Source organism: Cuculus canorus, chromosome 9 (assembly GCF_017976375.1).
Source record: "Cuculus canorus isolate bCucCan1 chromosome 9, bCucCan1.pri, whole genome shotgun sequence".
NCBI classification, from domain to species: Eukaryota; Metazoa; Chordata; class Aves; order Cuculiformes; family Cuculidae; genus Cuculus; species Cuculus canorus.
Genome location: NC_071409.1, coordinates 27,603,772 through 27,623,227, shown reverse-complemented (window position 1 = coordinate 27,623,227; position 19,456 = coordinate 27,603,772). Strand labels below are relative to the sequence as shown.

The 19,456-nt window shown below is 50.4% G+C and overlaps 2 protein-coding genes across 12 annotated transcripts in view; one reads left to right on the top strand and one right to left on the bottom strand.

Moving 5' to 3' along the window:
* Positions 1–19,456, top strand: part of LOC128852994 (uncharacterized) — a 143,798-nt gene that overhangs the window by 5,353 nt on the left and 118,989 nt on the right. For all 11 annotated transcript variants that reach the window (XM_054074059.1, XM_054074063.1, XM_054074062.1 and 8 more), the window contains exons 2-3: positions 699–869; positions 3,069–3,217. The gene's annotated coding sequence lies outside the window, so the exon portion shown is untranslated. The remainder of the gene's footprint in view (positions 1–698; positions 870–3,068; positions 3,218–19,456) is intronic.
* The window catches only part of ANAPC13 (anaphase promoting complex subunit 13), a 259,639-nt gene that overhangs the window by 204,939 nt on the left and 35,244 nt on the right, over positions 1–19,456 (bottom strand). The gene's annotated exons all lie outside the window — the stretch shown is intronic.

The following is a 19,456-nucleotide window of genomic DNA, read 5'->3' as shown; positions in this document are numbered from 1 at the left end:
TATTGTGCCAGGCGTGAGTTAAATAGGTGGGAGAGCAACATCAGACCCTCCTGGCCTTAAGATCTATTCCTGGCCTCAACAGTGTGATTTCCACAGTGTACTTTGTCCCAGACCCTGTTCCAGTCAGTGCTTGTGACTGGATCTTCAAGTTCTTTGTCATAGCATCATTGAGGTTGGAAGACACCTCTAAGCTACTCCAGTCCAGCTGCCAGCCCAACCCCACAGTGCCTACTGAACCATGTCCCCAGGTGCCACCCCTACACGTTTTTTAACTCCTCCAGGGATGGGGACTGCCCCCCCCTGCCCTGGGCAACCTCTGTCAGGGCTTCACCACTCTGTCAGGAAAGAAATTTTTCCTAATATTCAATTTAACCCTCCCCTGGCACAACTGGAGGCAATTTCCTCTCATCCCATCACTTGTTACTTGGGAGAAGAGCCCAGCACCCACCTCACCACAGCCTCCTTTCCAGGAGCTGCAGACAGTGATGAGTTCTCCCCTCAGCCTCCTGTTCTCCAGGCTGAAGAGCCCCAGGTCCCTCAGCTGCTCCCAGAACCCCTGGGCTCCAGCCCCGTCCCCAGCTCCATTCTCTTCTCTGGACGTGCTCTGGCCCCTCAATGTCCTTCTTGTTGTGAGAGGCCCAAAACTGAGCCCAGGATTCGAGATGCGGCCTCATATCTTTCTCTGTGTGTCCAAACAGGTGCCTGAATACTTTTCCTGATGGACGAGGGGACCAGAATGGCAGTACAGCTTTGTGCCGTCGCCTGGCTTGAAGGACAGACACAGCTTTGTGGACACCTGCAGATGACTTTGGAACAAGTCAGAATAAAGACAGTGGCATCGGTTGGCAGGAAGGCACAGCTGGCTGCATGTGAGCATTGGGGATGAGTTGCAGGTGTGGGTAAAGCTGTTGCCATTTCATGCCTTCCAGGGGAGAAAACCTCACTAGTGGTGGTGGCCTGCACTCCTGGAGGTGGTTTGGGGACTGTGCAGAGAGCTGTGGGATGCACCGTACTGTGGCAGGTTGGAATGGGTCTTTGCTGGTCTGAGAGTTCGCAGAGAGCCTCTAAAGGCCCTGCGGCAGCATTGACTAGTGCGCTTTTTTGAAGGGAGCAGGGCAGGACACTGTTCTGGGACAAGGCTTCCCCAAATCCTCTTCCTTCCTTCAGCTGTGAGTTCGCTGTGGTGGACACCTGGGGTTCCTCACCCTAGGGTGCAGCATCATAATGTTTCTGAAATAGAAGAGGGTCTGAATATGTTTGGCTTTGGGTTCAGATAGGGACTAGCCCAGCCCATGGAAGGTACCCAGTTAAATATAAGGAGGTGCATGATGCTTCTTCTGTCTTCGCAAATCCCTAAAGCCTGATTTAGGTCATGGGAGGTGCTTGCCCAATTAAGTGTGCCTTTTCTCTGTTCATCTGGGAGATAAATGAGGCACAGGGTAGCCCAGTCTGTTGCCTGTTGTGGTCTGGCCATTCCTGTCATAGTCCTTGCTCTCTGGCGTGGGGATCATGGAATAGTTTGGGTTGTAAGAAACCTTGAAGATCATCCAGTTCCAGCCTCCCTGCTATGTACTGGAAGGCTGTTGTAAGGTCTCCCTAGAGCTTTCTCCTGTGATCTGCCCGCATGATCAAGCACACGTGGCTTTAGGGAGCAGAAAGGTGCTGAGTAAGCACTCCCTCCTATTTATCGTCCTATTTTCCATGTCTGAAGGGGGGCAGTGGGAGAAAAGGGTGTGAAGGAGTGAGAGGCGTTTCCGAGCTGTGGCCGTTTGTCACCATCACAGATCTACTCCAGCATGGCAGCCAGGCAGGCATGCGTGCTCCCCCAGCCTCCTGATCATGTTATTATATTACACCTGACATTCCTTTCTTCCACTAATATGTTATTTTTGGTCTGACAGCTTTATGAAGGAGAAAAGAGAAATAGAGAGAGAGAGACATGCACCCAGACAGACACAGACAGCATTCATTTCTTATCAGCGAGGAACGGGTCTGACTCAGACATGAGAGATCTGCTGATTGAAACATCTTGCTGTTTCCCGAGCTCACAGTCTGCCACCACAGGGAGATTCCCAGAGCCTGCAGAGTGGAGGGGAAGGGGCAGGATCAAGTCGGGAGGGCTGGTCCTCCAGGGATCTCCCCTTCCTGGCCTGAGATACTCCATGAACTCTACCAGGATGTCTAGTTAGGGTGAGCAATCAGGCTGCTGTTGATCTTGGGATGTTGCCAACGTGGCGTGAGGTTGGTCATCGTCACCTTTAGTGCCTGCTTCTTGCATTGGGTAGAGGAGGCTCTACAGACAATTACAGCTCGCAGAGAGATGTCCTGCCTGGGGTAAAGGTTGGTGGAAAACTGTTGACCTCAGTGTGTTAGGAGTCCTGAAGCTGCTCTTATTTTGCAGAGAGGAAGAGGGGAAATGAAAAAGCGTGTGTGTGGGAAATGCCATTTCAGGTGTGGCCACTGGTTATTGTGTTTCATTCAAAGGCCAGTGGGGAGAAGGAAGTGTGTGGGAAGTGGGAGAGGCAGGAATGAAACCTAAAAAGCTGAGTGCTGTGCTTATAAAAGTGGAAAAAGGGAGTGTGAAAAGAGCACGAGTTCATTTGGGCTGGGTGTTTGCTGGAAAAACAAAAAGGAAAAGAAAAAGGATTTTAAAAATCTGGGAATGAAAATGAAGTGGGGAAGCGTTCCAATATGAAAAGAATCATAGAATCATAGAATCATTTGGGTAAGAAGGGAGCTCAGAGCCAATCCAGTTCCAACCCCTCCCATGGGCAGGGACACCTCCCACTGGACCAGGGGCTCCAAGCACCATCCAGCCTGGCCTGGAACCCCTCTGGGGATGGGGCAGCCACCCCTGCTCTGGGCAACCTGGGCCAGGGCCTCCCCACCCTCACAGCAAAACATTTCTTCCCAAAATCTCATCTCACCCTCCCCTCTTTTAGCTTAAAACCATTCCCCGTCATTCTGTCCTTGCCCTCCCTGATCAAGCACCCCTCCCCAGCTTTCCTGGAGCCCCTTTCAGTGCTGGAAGCTGCTCTAAGGTCTCCCGGCAACCTTGTCTTTTCCAGGCTGAACACCCAGCCCTCTCAGCCTGTCCTTCTATGGGAGCTACTGCAGCCCTCAGATCATCATTGTGGCCTCCTCTGGACTTGCTCCAACAGCTCCATGTCGTTCCTGTGGACACCTGAGGACTCCAGAACTGGACACAGGATTCCAGGTGAGGTCTTATGAGAGCAGAATAGAGGGACAGCATCCTCTCCATCACCCTGTTGGTCCCTCTGCTTTGGATGCAGCCCAGGACACTGTTGGCTTTCTGAGCTCTGGTCTGCTCTGTGTCCCACGATTCAGCAGGCAACCTGGAAAATCCATGATGTTCGTTCTCATTGCGGAGGGGGGGCGGTTTACAGGCCACCCCAGGCACCAGCTGGTGAGGGGGTGAACCTCAGCAGCAGGTCCTTTTTTGGGCACACTGATCCCAGGAGGGCTGGCTGGGCAGGCATCACCTGGGAAGAGGGATAAAAGACCAACCCGATATCCTTTGCATCGACGTGCTCCTCTGCCTTTGGCCCGCACTCTCTCCTCAGGTTGCCTGACCTCCCTGAACACATCCTTCTGCAACACTATTTGCGTTAGGAACTCTCCTGCTGTCCCCAGAACAGCCCCTCTCACTAGCCGCACACTGGGCTGTGTTCATCTGCCAGGGAGCAACAGCTTCAACCCTCCCCATTCCCACATTGCAGCAAACCAGTCTCATTCTCAAGCATTCATTATGGGAGTAAGGCCGATCAAACAGAGCAATTAATTCAACAAACAGTACAATTAAGCTGCGATCCCAGTGTAGTTTCCACCCAAAACCAGAATAAACAGCCTTCCCAGCATGGATAAATAGACTCGCAGGTGGAAGCTTTTGTGAATCGCAAAGTTTTCCCTCTACAACCTTTTTCAGAGCACATAAAAATCATGGAGTACATAAATCTCTGGCTCTCCATCTTATTGGATTGGGAAGGAAGGAACGCTGCGCCTGCTGTGGGGCAGATGTGCCTTGGCTCGAGACTGAGGGAAGGGACCTGGGGACAGCGCAGAGGCACGCGTGGCGAGGCTGCAGGCAAACAAAAGCTGCGGCAGCTGGCTCCTCCAAACGTCCCCCGAGGCCAGCTCCTGTCACGGCCTTGACACAAACCACACAGCGCAAAAATCTGTGAAGGAGGAGAGCGACCTGCTTCACACTTGGCTGGACACACTGTTACTTCAGAAACTGATGGAAATCCCCTTTTTAGAATTGGGTTTCTAAGCAGTCTGAGCTGATGGGGGAAAAAGAGGCATTTGCAGAGTCATAGAATGGAACCGTTTGGGATAGAAGGGACCTCAAAGCCCATCCAGCCCCACCCCCTGCCATGGGCAGGGACACCTCCCACTGGATCAGGGGCTCCAAGCCCCATCCAACCTGGCCTGGAACCCCTCCAGGGATGGGGCAGCCACCACTGCTCTGGGCACCCTGGGCCAGGGCCTCCCCACCCTCACAGCAAAACATTTCTCCTGAAGATCTTGTCTCAATCTCCCCTGTTTCAGCTCAAAACCGTTCCCCTCATCCCATCCCTGCCCTCCCTGATCAAGATCCCCTCCCCAACTTTCCTGGAGTTCCTTTCAGCACTGGAAGCTGCTCTAAGGTCTCCCCAGTCCTTGGGCAATTTACAGAAAGCAGAATGAAGTCGGTCCTTTGCCCAAGGAAAAGGGAGGTAAATATTCCCGGGGTGATGCTGGCTGGCTGCTCTGCCCCTTCCTGAAATATTTGGAGACCATTCTGGGAAGGGCTTTTCCATTACCAGTCAGTGCTGGCCTCCCTCCTGAACTGCTGGAGTCAGTGAAGCATTAAGTCCCTTCAGGGCTGGTTGGCAGCAGGATCATCGGGGCAGTGTGGGGAAGTGTGAGAGTATGGGCTGGACACGTGCGGGGGCAGCAGCCGGTGTGGAGGTGCTCTGCTGGCGTCAAGGGTGGAAAGGATGGAAAGGGCATGCTTGGGTTGTATTGCAGCTTGCATGGTATTTGGGATGATTTCTTTTAGAAGGAGCCAAATGGAAGCAGGAGGGAGTTGTGCAGTTTCAGAGAGGTGTGAAAAGCCTGCATGTTGTGACCCTGTGCCTGCAGTGAGTGGTTGCAGCAGTCTTGGGTGCAGATGGTCTGGACAGAGAGAGGAAAGCCTGTCTGAGAAGAGCCTGTGTGGTGCTTGCTGTGTAACCACAGTTCTGCTGGGAAGGCTGCCTGGAAACCAGGGAGGGGCTGGGCACTGTAGGTGAGCCTTGGCTCCACTGAAGCCTCTGCTCGGCAGTGTGAGCAGGCATAGGGGGTAGGAGGCAGGGAAGTCACTTACACAGCTAAACTCTCCTCAGAAGGAGATGAAGCAGAGTGCTAGAGAATGTTTCTGCTGTTCTTCTTTCCCTCCCGCCTCCAGTTTACTGGATGTGTTCTCAGGGCTCAGGAGCCTGTTGAACGCCTAGACAGCTTGATTTAGTGTTCAGGGTCGTCAAGTAGGGACTTGAGGCAGTAAACCCGGCACCAGCCTCTGCTGCTGCTGTTTGAGCCTTGGCAGGCTGCTGTGCTAGTGAGGAAATTAGCTGGGGAAACTCTTCTCAGCCCCAAAGTGGGCAAATCTGAGGAATGAGAAGAGCTGTGCCAAAGTGGCTCAGGTTTAGGGAATGTCCTGTACATGACATGGAGCTGAACTCCCGCAGGTCAGTGCAGAAGCACACCTGAGTCAGTGGGCAGCTTGCGAGTGCTGAGAAAGTTGTACCAATGCTGCACATCAGCTCCTGTGTTTGCAGCAAGGAGGTCCTTTTGCACCAGGGCCATGGTCTGTCTTTGGGGAGCTGCCCTTCAAATACAAATGATAGACTCACCAAATAAAAACTTTCAGATGCACCTGTTATGTCCCTATCACGGGACTTGGGTTTGTGTGCTAGTGCCTAGCCAGGGGTTCCTCACAGAGACGTTTACTTGGACTGAGGTTATATTTTCAGGGAGTTACCCTCCTGTGTCTTCATATTGGTGTTGCCTTCACAATGGAGTTGCCTGTTAAGCAGTGGTTTTGGTGCTAGCAAAGCAGACTTTCTAAGCCCACATGTACCCTAGGTTGGGTTTTGACTGGGAACACATTCCTTTAGTCCTAACTAGTGGCTTGTATGGGCTGAGATCAGAGCCCATCCACTTCCAAATAGGAAACAGCTGCCATCGCATTTGTTCTCAAGAGCTTCTAGAACTGGCCATCCTCCAGCTTCCTGCAGAAACTCCTTTCTGCGAGCTGTGAGGCTGCAGGTGGGCCAGCTGCTGCGACCCTGTCCCATCCCTGAGCCCGGCTGCGGGTGCTGACACAGCCAAACCCTGGGATGGAGGACAAGAAACTCAGGGTTACCCAGCAAGGGTGTAAACCACAACTGACTTGAGAGGGAACAACACCTTAGCAAGGGAATCACCACATAGGATTTTGAAGGCAAATGCGTGCCTGTGCTCTGAGCTGGCCAGGAAAAAGTCCTTGCGGCTGCAGTTCTGTGGTGCTGAGCTAATGTGTTTCACTGAGAGGCAAAATACTTGGCTTGGACTTGTCACCGCTCTCATTTGGCTGTGTGACTTTTGGCCGTGTCAAAAGTGAGCTCACATCTGCCAGTAAAAAGTCATGTAGCTGGGCTGTGTCCCATGGGAAAGGCCAAAAGGCTCTCCTTTTTCTTGCCAGTTTGTTAGTTTAATAGAATAGACTATTTCAGTTGGAAGGGACCTACAGTGGTCATGCAGAGTGGCTCTCACTGTGTACAGGCCAGCAGGCACAACCCCTTCTTCCTCACTGAAGATGGTTCATTTCTTGCATGGTGGCAGGAAGCCTGGGATGCAAGAGATGCATCCCCCCTGCCATAGGCAGGGACACCTCCCACTGGATCAGGGGCTCCAAGCCCCATCCAGCCTGGCCTTGAACCCCTCCAGGGATGGGGCAGCCACCACTGCTCTGGGCAACCTGGGCCAGGGCCTCCCCACCCTCACAGGAGAACATTTCTCCCTAAGATCTTATCTCCATCTCCCTTCTTCCAGCTCAAACCCATCCCCCTCATCCTATCCCTGCCCTCCCTGATCCAGAGCCCCTCCCCAGCTTTCCTGGAGCCCCCACATTCTGGGGTCGATTTCAGCAATTACTGTCACTACTTTGTGATAAAGCGCGCTCCCCTCACTGGGATCCCCTGTCAGACACCTGTTGGACAGACTGTTTGTACCCAGTGACCAAACAAGCTGAGCTAGAATGAAATCATTGTTAAAAGTCACAAGCAGATTTGGGCATTAGCGGTTCATTTCCTGCCACGTTCACCATGCCGCAATTAACGTGGACCTGAAAGATCGCATGGTGCTGCTTGTCCTGTCTGTCCTCTTTCATCCTCCGGCTTCCTTTTTTTCTTCCTCATTTCCTCCCCTTCTGAGCTAGCCATATCCTATGTCTCCGTCTTCACATTTGTTTTTTCTTTCTCTGCTCATTTCATTTGCCGTTTTCCTCTCTTCCCTTCTCTTTGTGCTTTCTTTTTTACCTCTCTCCTTTCCTCATCTCTTGCATTCTTTTTTCCTCTTGCTTTATTCTCCCTCTCTATTTAAATCCAGGCAAAACCAAATTATTTATGAAGTGCTGTAACTTATCATGCGTTCTTAATGTCTGGGAAGACACAGATAATTTATTTAATGAGTAAAGACATGATAATTCACAGATGATGATTCCAGTCAGAAAATTAGTTTCATTAATTTGCTGTAAGTTCTTTGCCTTGATTTAGTGCGGGAGGAGTTCCTGAAACCCAGTGCAAATCTTTGCCACAGTATTTTTATGTCATCACCAAGCCAGTGTTCAAATGTGCTGGCTTCCTCCCGCCTCGCCCTCTCTGCAGCCTCCTGCTTTCTGCTGGTGTCCTCCCAACACGAAAGCCAGAGAGAGCAGAAGCATTTTCTTTTCAGTGTGTGTGATAGAAAGGCTGAGGGGAAACAGGGGTGGAGGTGGTGCTTCCATTGCAGGAGACGCTAAAACAGGCAGCATGGTCTCAAAATGTTTGTTTTGCAAAACCACACGCTGTTCCCAAGCCTTTGCCTGGTAAATTCAGCTGTAAGAGAGAATGAAAAAGTGAGTTTGCTTTTTTTTTAAATAGAGTATAAAAGCTACTCCTTCAAATAAATTTGAAGGCAGGTAATTTTACGGTAGAGCCTTGCTGATAACTGCAGTATATGTAAATATTATAGGAAACCTATAGAAGTGATTCATGGAGTACTATTGATCTAATCAGATTTAACTAAGTGTTTGCTTTGTGCCTTATTAATCACATATAATAGGGCTCCATCCAAGGACACCTTGCAGAATCAGGGCTTTGCTCTCCATATGGCCATATCTTGCTGGGACCACTGCAGTCCATGGAGCTTCCCCAAGGATGAGCTTCCCTACCGTATTCCACATTTGTTTAAAATTAGTCTATTGGTGGTGGTCTAACCTGCCTTGTCAGGGACACTGCTCTGCTCTCTTCTGATGGCAGCGTAGGAAAGTTTCTAGCTTTTACTAGAAAAAAGTTGTGATGTGTATCAGCATTTCTTCCGCACATCGTAGTGTGGAATGGGAAGATGTGAGCTGCCGTGAGGATGGAACAGTGACTGTGTGAAGCACAGGATCTCCAGGATCCCATCCGCCTGTGAGCCCATCCGCCTTCCTCTGGGTGCACAGGCAGAGAGGAGCTGCTCTGCCTGAAGCAGGTGGGCAGGCTGAGGAGCATCTGAGAGCCTGAGGTTATCATTGCCTAGTGGACGTTGAGGGTTTAAAGCCTACTCAGAGCCCAGGAGATCATAATTTTATTGCACTTGGTTCTGCTGCTGGCCGTGGCTCATCCTTCTTCACTAGCAGCCATCACAGCGTGACTTGATCCGTGAGGAGCAAGAGCTCGATCTTGGCAACATTTGTCTTCCCTCCTCATGCACAGGATGAGGCCTCCCCAGGTGCTGTCTCAAGTGTGCACTTGAGTGTTTGAAACCTCTGCTTGGAGCTCGACAGATGAGGAATGAATATCCCATGAAAAAATGTCCCACCTCCTCCTCAGCACTGGTTTAGCAGCACGTTGGGACCAGCTGTGCAAACACAGGAGTGCGGCGCAACCCTTAGCACGTTCCTAAGCAGTCCTCCTCCCCAGCACATCCCCTCCATCTCTGTCTCTCTTGGAGTCTCCGAGGTGGTGCCAGGTTTGACCCTGGGTCTTTAGACTGATGATACGGTCTGTGGCTCTGGCCAAGGGTGGACGGTCAGTGGGACTGTCCCTCTCAGAACCAGCTGCTGCCCCATCCCGGCACGGGAGCCGAGGAGCAACCAGATGTGGTATTCTTGACTTCTGTTCACCCTTGTCCCTCCGCGTAGCATTAGAGAACTTGATGTATGACTTCGATACTTTGGATTTGGTACTGGGCCAGCTGCTGTTCTCCAGACCAGTCATCAGGGACACTGGATTTGAGTTTTCTGCAGAAAACAGGATTAAAAGATACTTTCCTCCTTGCACCCATCTGTAACACGGTCCGTTTGCCATGTCTGAGAGCAGCAGGCTTTGTCTAGTGGCTGCCACCGCTCTTGCAAGGCAGGCCTCTCTCCTGGTGCTCCCAGGCTGGAGCTGCTTATGGAGAGAGGAGTCCTTGTCCTTCAGCTTATTTAATGCTGCTCTTAGTCTCCTTCAAGCTCTCAAATAAATTGCCATTTTCCCAACTGCAGCACAGACTTCAGTCCTGCCACTTCCTTCAGGTGTCTTCCCCTAAGCAGCCCTTTGTCCCACACCCCTCTGTGCCATGGTCAAGTCTCAGAAGTCATCCTTACTGAGCTGTTTGCTGGGCATAGGCTGCCATGGGCTGTCCCTGAAGGGTTATGGGGATTACTCCTTTTTCTCCTTTTTTTTTCTTTCTTTGTTTTTTCCTAGCTGTTTTGCGATCTGTTTTCTCAGAGTGGTGTGATGTAGGCTTTGGTGGTTCTGCCTGTTCCCTCAGCAGCTGCCTGGGGTTCTTCCACCTGGAGGAAGCTCCTCTTCTCCCCGTGGATCCTGCTGCACTTATCTCTCTGCTGAAACATCCCACCCCACCAGTAAGGTATGGTGGCCTCCTTTCCTTTGGGGGGCTATTGCTTTTCCAACTGGTATAGCAGGAACTGCCAGGGTGGCTCTGAAATTGCTTTCTGCGTCTGCAAATAAATACCCCCTGCCTTGCTACTGGATTCTCGTGGCTGAAAGTGGGGTTGGTGGCTTGTGAGAGGGGTCCATTGCCTCCTGAAGATGTTGGGCTGTACTGTGAGTTTGATACACAAAGTCCTGAAGTTGTCATGGTCCCAAGTGGAGCAGATGATCAGACGCAGTCCCTGGGAAAGGTTATGGCTTCCCAGGATCCCAGGTGGAGAGGAAATAGGAGCCTCACAGAGCAGCTCAAGCTGCCTGCTAAATGCAAGTTCACATCCCGAGACCTTTTTCAAAGCACGCAGAGGAATATCTGCCTGGGGACGACAGTAAGTAGTGAGTCCACAAAGCAATCTGTTTGTGTTAATCTCCTATGGCACAGAATAATGGTGCTCAGCACCAGCTAAGTGCTGGGCAAATATTAGTGCTGTTTTTTTCTTGACCTTGTTGTAGCAGTTGGATATTATCATGCTCAGTGAGCGACAGTGTCTGCTCCTGTGGGAGAGCCAGCAGGAGCCTAGCTTTCTTCCTGGAGCACCTCTATGGGTCTCCGGACAGGATGCTTCAGAGGGGTAAGTGGAAAAGCCTGTTCTTATTTGCATTTTGCACTCTTTCTCCCCTTCTCCCACCCCCTGCCTGGTTACTTGACTCTGTCACTAAAGGCTGTCCTGGATAGCTGCTTCCACACCTCCTGCCCATAAAACTCCCCCTGCAAAGACACGCAGGGGGGTGACCTCATGCCAGGAGTTACAGCAGGGAGCAGCCTGCTGTAAGTGCATCTGCTCCGGTGTCGGCTGCCCTCCTGCATGCAGCATGCTCTGGGAAACGCCAGGCTGTTCATTACCATTGCGCTGCTCTGTATGTAATGAGGTAAAATGAAAACAACTTCTCTCGCTGCAGCTATGAAACCTGGGAACTCATAAAGGCTAAAACGCTTTTAATTACGAGCTTGTTCTGATTATGCCCAGGCTTTCTGTTTCCTCCCATAGAGCGGGCCAGCCCTCTGAGGTCAAGATGAACTTCAGTTACAGAACTTCTGGCATGTGCACTTCGGAAAATTGGAATGTTTCCCCCTCCTAAAACTAGGCACCTGCAATGTGTGATCTATTGTTCCCCAGAGTCCCGGTCTCCTGGCTATAATATTGCTGAAAGCAGAACAAACAGATTTATTTCTGGACACGAAAGAGCTTTTCTCTTTCCCTCTGGCTCTGCAGTGCACCAGGAGCCCCGTGTTCTCCTCCCACCTGTGAGATGGCAGGGTCTGATAAAGCAAGGGGGCTTAGCCTTTAGTTAAGTCAAACTTCTCACTCCCAGGCTTAAGGTTGACATTTCTTATGCTAGATTCGTTCCCTACACCCTGAACTTTACCTGATGAGAAAATGAACCCTCTCTGGGGAGGGAATGGAGGGTCTGCAAGCTCAGGTTTGAGCTGGGAGACTCCTTTCAGTTCATAGAATCATAGAATGCTTTGGTCTGGAAGGGACTTTTACAGGTCATCCAATCCAATCGCCCTGCAGAAGCAGGGACATCTTTAACTCAAGCAGTTTGCTCCAAGCACCATCCAACCTGGGCTTGAACCCCTCCAGGGATGGGGCAGCCACCACTGCTCTGGGCAGCCTGGGCCAGGGCCTCCCCACCCTCACAGCAAAACATTTCTTCCTAAGATCTCATCTCAATCTCCCCTCTTTCAGCTCAAAATTGTTCCCCTCATCCTGTCCCTGCCCTCCCTGATCCAGAGCCCCTCCCCAGCTTCCTTGGAGCCCCTTTCAGCACTGGAAACTGCTCTAAGGTCTCCCCACAGCCTTCTCTTCTCCAGGTTGAACAACCCCAGCTCTCCCAGCCTGTCCTCGTACAGGAGCTGCTCCAGCTATTGGATCATCTCCATGGCCTACTCTGGACTTGCTCCAGCAGTTCCATGTCCTCTCTGTGCTAAGGACTCCAGAACTGGACCCAGGGCTCCAGGTGGGTCTCACAGAGTGGAGCAGAGGGGCAGAATCCCTTCCCTCTCCTGCTGGTCCCACAGCTCTGGATGCAGCCCTCAGTTCCCTGCTCCTGCTGACTTTTGGTGTAAAAGGCCAGGTCAGGTGCCAACAGCCTGGTACGAGGGCTCTCTGCCAGCACTGTGAGGAAAAAAAGTTCATTTTATTCTGCCTCGAAGCAGGATTATTTGGGGAACTTTCAGTGGTATTGCATCTCTGTCTCAGCGCTGTGACCCTGTGTATTGCTGGGTGCCAGTACAGCTGTAACGGTTATGGCCAATTAATTAGAACCACTTCCCCTTGTTTTCCCCTTATAAATCACTTCCTCTTTAGTCAGCCCACAGAGAAAACAAGGGAAGAGTGAAATAAGTCTGAAGTAAAATATGAAACCTCCCTTTTATTCCATATTTCAGACAACAGCAGTGTGTGGGACGCCCAGGGAATAGGCTTTCTGACCCACTGCTCTGTGAATTCACGCTCTCTTTATGAGCCTCCTCAGTGCATAAAGTGAAGTTTTTAATGGCTGTTGCTGTTCCTTTTGAATGGCTGTGAAGTCTGGGTCATGGCAGATCACAGAAAACTCCCCTCCTCTTCACTGCCATCAGAATTAACTTTTTCCGAACTGCAAAGCCTGATGAGGGTGGGTCAGCTCAGAGCTCGTCCATGATGAGGAGCTTAATCAGGGCTTCAGCCAATGTGCTCTCCCTGATTGGGAAGGAAGAGTAAGGTGCTTTTTGTTTGTGTTTTGCTTTGTTTAAACAGTTTCAAGGAATTGCCTTTGGCCAGCTCTACAGGTAGAATGCTCAGGGTTGGGTCTTCTCCATTCTCAATGGGAAATAGACCAGGCTCTCTGCCTAAATAGCTGGGCTTAAGTGGGGTAAATCTCGGTCTTTGTGCTGGTCAGGTTTGCATAATCTGTCTCGGTCTCTTTATTATTCCAGCTGAGGACTCTTCCCCTTGTCACCTCCCTATCAGAGATCACGGGTACAAATGCAATGTACCTGTAATGCAGTCCATGTGAGATGGATGTTGGCATCCCCTCATGGGCTGTGTGGTATAGGGATGAGGTGCACCGTGCTCTTTGAGTGGGTGAAGGGGAATGAAATAACCCTGCTCCACTTTCTCAAGGTCTTTGACAATGTTTCTCCTCAGAGGGGCATTTAAGGAGGCAGGGTGAGGGTGAGCAGTGAGTTACTGTTAGCTGCAGATCAAAAACCGGGCCTAGAGAAGTGCACAGGATTGCTGGATGATTGCAAAGCTCCAACCAAGTTGAACTCTGCCACTGTCTCTTTGTTCCCCACATTCTCTTGCGGGTTCACCCTCTAGCTGTGTTGAGTACAGGAGTGAATGGTCCAGTGCTATGAAGCTCGTTACAACTCTTGGGTCTAGAGGGAGGCTGGAAGCTGCAGAAACATGAGGAAGCTTGAAGAACACGTGCCACTTCTGTGCTGCACTCACTGATGAGTCCTGGGTTGTCCTATATAGAGTCTCCATAGCTTAACAGATAGCAAGCCAGCATACACCAATAAATCCCTTCTGGCTGACGTGGGCAACTGTGCTAGCAGCAGTGATTCCTGCCATCAGTCCCAATACTTCTGGAGAGGGACAGCGTAGGACTTTCAGAAGGCTATTCTGGTCTAGAGCTAAAGTCCCCCAGGAGGTGGAAGATACAGCTGTGACTCATCCATCTACAAGATGAGTCGGGTCAGAGAGCCTGGCCATGGTTGTTGCTGCCCTGGTGTGTGAAATGATTAGACAGGTTCCTGACCCCAAGACCAGGCTATCAATGTACCACTCTTGGTTCTTGCAGGGTGCTGTTGAATGGAGTGGCCAGTGCTCTCCCAGCTCTTTAATTCTGCAGCTTTGCTGTCTTCTGTTCTCCATAAGCTATTATTTCCAGTCTTGGTTGGCTTCCCAAAAACCTTTGCAAGCATCCTGCAGCTAATGACAATCCACGTAGCTGTGCATGCTTCCTAAAGCTTTCATGAAAGGGGAAGTCCAGGCCCTACGGGAACTACACTGAGTTTCCCTTTCATCCAAAATTCAGAAAGCTTAAACAAAATAGCCCCTTGGCATTGTTCCTAGGAAACCACTCACCAGGCAGTTGGAAATAATCATACGGATAATGTAGTTGGATGCTGTCGATATGCACATTTCAGTCTTCTCTTTCTATTTTGAAAGAAATTGGAAGGAGGGGCAGTGTTACCATCTTTTGAGAACTAATAGAGGCAGAGGGTTGCACAGGCAGCAATTCTTAAATTTCTTTTGTAGCATTAAAGGAAAATTAGAATAAACCCCAAACCGAATCCCAACCTGCAAGTAGCAGTAAGTAAGTAAATTCTGTTCTTTTTTTAATATAGAACAAAGTTAATTGATATTTTTTTCTTCTGTAAAAAGTATCTCAAGGCTATTTGGAGTTCTAATGAGAGATCTTATTAGGCTCTTGTTTTGAAGAGGGATTAACAAAGAAGTTGGGGTGGGAAGCAGATTTTGGCTGACAAGATTGTATTGTTGCAGTCTTCCCCCCTTCCTAAGTTTTCATCTTCCAAAACTACAGATTTTAATTAAAAAATAAAGGGGAAAAAATCTCGGCCTTTCAGCTCGGCAGCACACACAGACAAATAAATTAAAAAGTGGGAGAAGTGGAACTAACCCAATAATCCGTGAAAACCTAATTTCCCTCACAAGCGTCGCTGACGCAAGCTGCTCCCCTCTCCCTTCCCCTTCTCCAGTTCAGGGGCAGTGATTGGAGAAATTGGCTAACAAGATCAGAAAATTTAATTACTGTTCTGCCTCCCCTTCCCAAGAAATTGGATGTCACACTTCGTTGTAGCCTGTTCTGAAGATGTACTGTAGCTGGTTTTCACATGGCTTGAACCTGACTCCTTGCCCTCTCCCTCCACCTTCCTCCCACTATTCCCTGTGGAAATATCCCCCCAGCAGAGTTGATCCTTAGTCCAGGAGCTGAGGTGTGAGAGACTGTGCTGAAAGCTGTGGCAAAACTCTGCCTGGCCTAAATGGAGCCAGGTGGTGTTTCTGGTGTTGGAGGGCGTGTCAAGGAGAGAGAAGGGATTGGGATGCATCTTAGGGCATCACAAAACCATAGAATTGTTTGGGCTGGAGGGGACCTTAAAGCACACCCAGTTCCACCCAGAGGATCAGGGTTCCGTGTCCTCCCTGTGCTGAGGACTCCAGATCTGGACCCAGGGCTATGGGTGGGTCTCTCAGAGTGGAGCAGAGGGGCAGAATCCCCTCCCTCCCTGCTGGTCCCACTGCTCTGGATGCAGCCCAGGACACGGCTGGTTTCTGGGCTGTGAGTGCACGTTGCTGGCTCAGGTTGAGCTTCTCCTCCCCAACATCCCAACTCCTTCTCCTCAGGGCTGTTCCCGATCTATTCTCCGTCCAGCGCTCCCCGTCTCTCCATTCCATGCTGGAACAGACAAAACAGAGAGGGCAGGGTCAGGGAGGGCTTTGGGTTTGCATTGGTCTTGCTGCTCTGGTTTTGTGACTGGGCCACAGCCAGCAAAAGGAAGAGTTTTCCTGTTTATTTGAGCTGCAGGTCTCAGATCTAAGCTTCTTCTTTTTCCCTCCTTCCTCCCAGACTGAAGCTTTTGTGGGAGCTCTGTGGGTACCAAAGAGCAGAGGCTGTTTCTGCTTGGCTGTCGCAAGGGTCCGGGCAGGGCAGGGATGAGTGCAGTGCAGAAGAGAGGAAACATGGCTTGCTTTGTAATGTCACTTCTGTCATCTGAAGGGATCTCAGATGTGCAATTAACTAAAAGGAGGCTGTTCTGCATAACACAAGGCTGTTGTATCCAGCTCAGCAGGCCTGGTGACACAGGCTTTGGTCTCCTGGCTGGCGATGTCACCAGAGTCCCCTGGTAGCAGAGCAGCCTCACTGAAGACAGTTGCTCTATTTATTTTCCGATTTGTATTCCCAGCATGTCCTGTTCTGTGCTAACTGTAAGCCAGGCTTAGAAATTCAGTGCAAGCACCTTATCAGATAATGAATAATGATTTATTGAACATATGGGTAAACAGCACAGATAAGATATAAATACGCTTTGGAAATGCAGTTGCATTTGTAAGAATGTATACCAAATGAGCCCGGGGGCTTTCGGCTCCTTTAGCAGCAGCCACAAAGGCATCTTCTGCATGGGCTGCCCCTGCAGGTCCCTTTCCATGTGCACATGCCCACAGGGGACAACTAAGGACAAGAAGTGTGGGCAAAGTCATCAGCCAAGAGAAACTCTCAGGGATGTGAGCATTTATTTGCTCACTCTGGTCTTGTGTGGGGTGGAGGGAGGTGAAGTGTATCCCTACCCAGGTAAATGCCTGCTGCTGGGAGCAGCTGGATGCCACAACAAGTGTCTGATTGCACATAACTTGCTTGTCTTGAAGATACAGGGTTTCTGGGCCTGGGGCTGGCTGCTCCTGGGGGGGCCGAGGCTGAGCGAGGCAGGTTTGCAGGGCCTGTGTTGAAGCCTTTGCTTCTACAGTTGCATACTAGTTCAGTCCCAGGAGGGTAAAGTTGTCCAGAGTACATGTGTCTCATGTATTTCTGGACAGAGCATAAACAGGCTGCATTATTGGAGCCGAGATTTGAGTTTCCATTTGATTTAAGCAAAACTGATGATTGTTCACCCACTCTAAATGAAGCAGCATTGCTCACACCAGCTGGGGTCTGGGCTGAGCCAGAATGCAGGCGTGGGTCGGGGCTGCTCTGCACACGTGGTGCAGAGACCCCAGGCTAGGGGTAAATGTAAAGGTAGGTGCTGGCGTATGGAGAATGGGTTCATGGCAGTGAACCCTTGCATGTGCATAAACCAGATCGCTGGGGTACTTTGCTGTGTTCCGCCCCACGTGTGGTTGGAAGCTGCACAGCCTGCAAAGAGTAAAGTTTGCTCTGTGAGCACATGGGTACCTGACTTTTACAGGTAGCACAGTGACTGCCTCCGGAGGAAGATGGAAGGCAGGATTCAGTTGCTAAATGCAGAGCTATGGGTATGAACGTGGTGACTAGTGTCATTTGCAATGTCTTGAGTACAGAACATCCAACTTGCTCTCCTGCTTGAAGTAACTCCTCCTCAGCAAATACTAGCTTGCTGGCCTCGCTCAACTAAACTAACAGCTGTCCATGTGCACACTGCTTAGTCTGCCCCATCCTTGCTGCTGGAATTGCGGCAACTGTTGGTGGGATCCCCTTGGAGATCCAGCATACCCGTGCTAGTATTTTAAGAGTTGTTTAAGAGTTGTGGTCATGCTCCACCCCTGCCATCCTCAGGTGTTCACTCATCTGCCTCTGTGCTTCTTCTCCTACATGGTACTGGCTGCCTAAAGTGATCTTGATCAGGGAGTGCAGGGGTAGGAAGAGAGGGATCGGTTTTAAGCTGAAAGAGGGAAGATTGAGATGAGATCTTAGGGAGAAATTTTCTCCTGCGAGGATGGGGAGGCCCTGGCCCAGGTTGCCCAGAGCAGTGGTGGCTGCCCTGTCCCTGGAGGGGTTCAAGGCCAGGTTGGATGGTGCTTGGAGCCCCTGGTCCACTGGAAGGTGTCCCTGCCCATGGCAGGGGATGGGACTGGATGCTTTGAGGTCCCTTCTGATTCAAACTATTCCATGATTCTCTCTCTCCCTTTGCTTCCTGCCTGCCGAGATGCCCACGGCAGAGTAGATGGTGAGCGGTCAGGCTGTCCTCCTTATTTATTTTCTCTGCTGCCCTTGATATCTCCTGCTTCGTGTTCTGGCCAGGGGCGCTGCCATCAATGAGCCAGTATTATATGCAGCCCCCCCGGCAAAAGTCGTGGATAAATGATAGCCATGCTTTTCCCCTCAGCTTTGATCATCACTCACCAAAGGGAGTGACGTTCGAATCCTTTAAAGGAGAGGAAAGTCAAACCTCGCCAAATAGGTTGTTCGGCATCTGAGCCACAGACGTGGCAGGGTTGCAAAAGACCTGGCTAACTGGGAGATGTTTTAATTCAGAGCCTGGCATTTTGATTGCTATGACACCAGCTTTCAGAGTTGGGGGACATGGATAGAGGTGAGGTTGGCTTTTTTCAAGGTAACACGATAACCTTTAAGAGATGGAGGAGATATGTTTCAAGAGTCCCCTGAGGCCGTCTTTTGCGTGGAGGAGAGTGGTGTGATGGATCAATGTGAGAATACAGCTAGTTTGGGTTTTCCAGCTTTGGTCCCACCACCTATGTGTGGAAAGTGGGTTTTTTTATGCTCTACAACAGTGACTGTGGCATTGCTTTCCTTGAGACTTTTGTGGAGACTTGGAGTATCACTTTTTTTTACTTTAAGATTTTTCAGTGTCTCACTGTGGGAATGCCTTCCTCTTGCTTCCCCTCCCTTTGTGCTCATCATCCCCTTGTTTCTTTCCCAGCAGGCCTGGTTCACCATCGTGTGACTTCTAGGCTAAAAGGTAAATTACAAAAGCTCAGGGACTGAGGGCTTGATAAAGCTTTGCAATCCACTCTGTTGGCGAATACAGCTGCAGAGAGAATTCAATTTGCATACATTTCCTACTCTGAATTCCTCTGGTGCTATTAGGAGTCACCATAGCTAACACAGTTTCTCAGCTGTGGGGCTCAGATGTGTGCAGAAGTACACCTATTTACTTTCTTGGAAAGAGATTTACTGAAGCGTTTTTCATGTTATTGTCCACCCCCACCCCTCCTTTTCCTCCCCATCAGAGGATTGTATGCTGCTGGAGAGACTTTGATCTGAGTTAATTCTTTGATGAGGCTTCACAAGACAATAGAAAATCTGAGCAGTGCTATGGGGAGAATCCTTCCTACTCGAAAAAAAGGTGGAAATTGTGCTTGCTTGGCGAGGTGGTGCAGCCCAAAGGCAAAGAGCCTCGCTCGCTGCTCTCATGGTGTCATTTCACTGGTGGACAACAAGCTGTGAATACTGCTCTGGGCAGGGGGAAGATGTGGGAAAGACTGGGTGCTTCCAGGTTGTTTGTATCAGCGTGGCAGCGAATTAGGGTGAGTGATTTTCAAAGTGCAGAGTTGCCTGTGTGGAAGGATGTGGGCCATGTGTTCTTTCCTTGCTAAGATGCTCAAGGAAGGGGTTTAGAGATCACAGCGGTCTTGAGCGGTGGGAAGACAACCCCTGGCCCGGCACTAGTTTTGAGTGAGACCCCTTCTACTTCAGCCGCACCCAGGGGCCGCTATTAAAAAGGCATGTCTGGAAGTCTTAAACCGGAGCTCTCCTTTTCCAGAGTCTCTTGGCTTTCACATACAAATCAGAGTGGATGTAGCCATGGATTC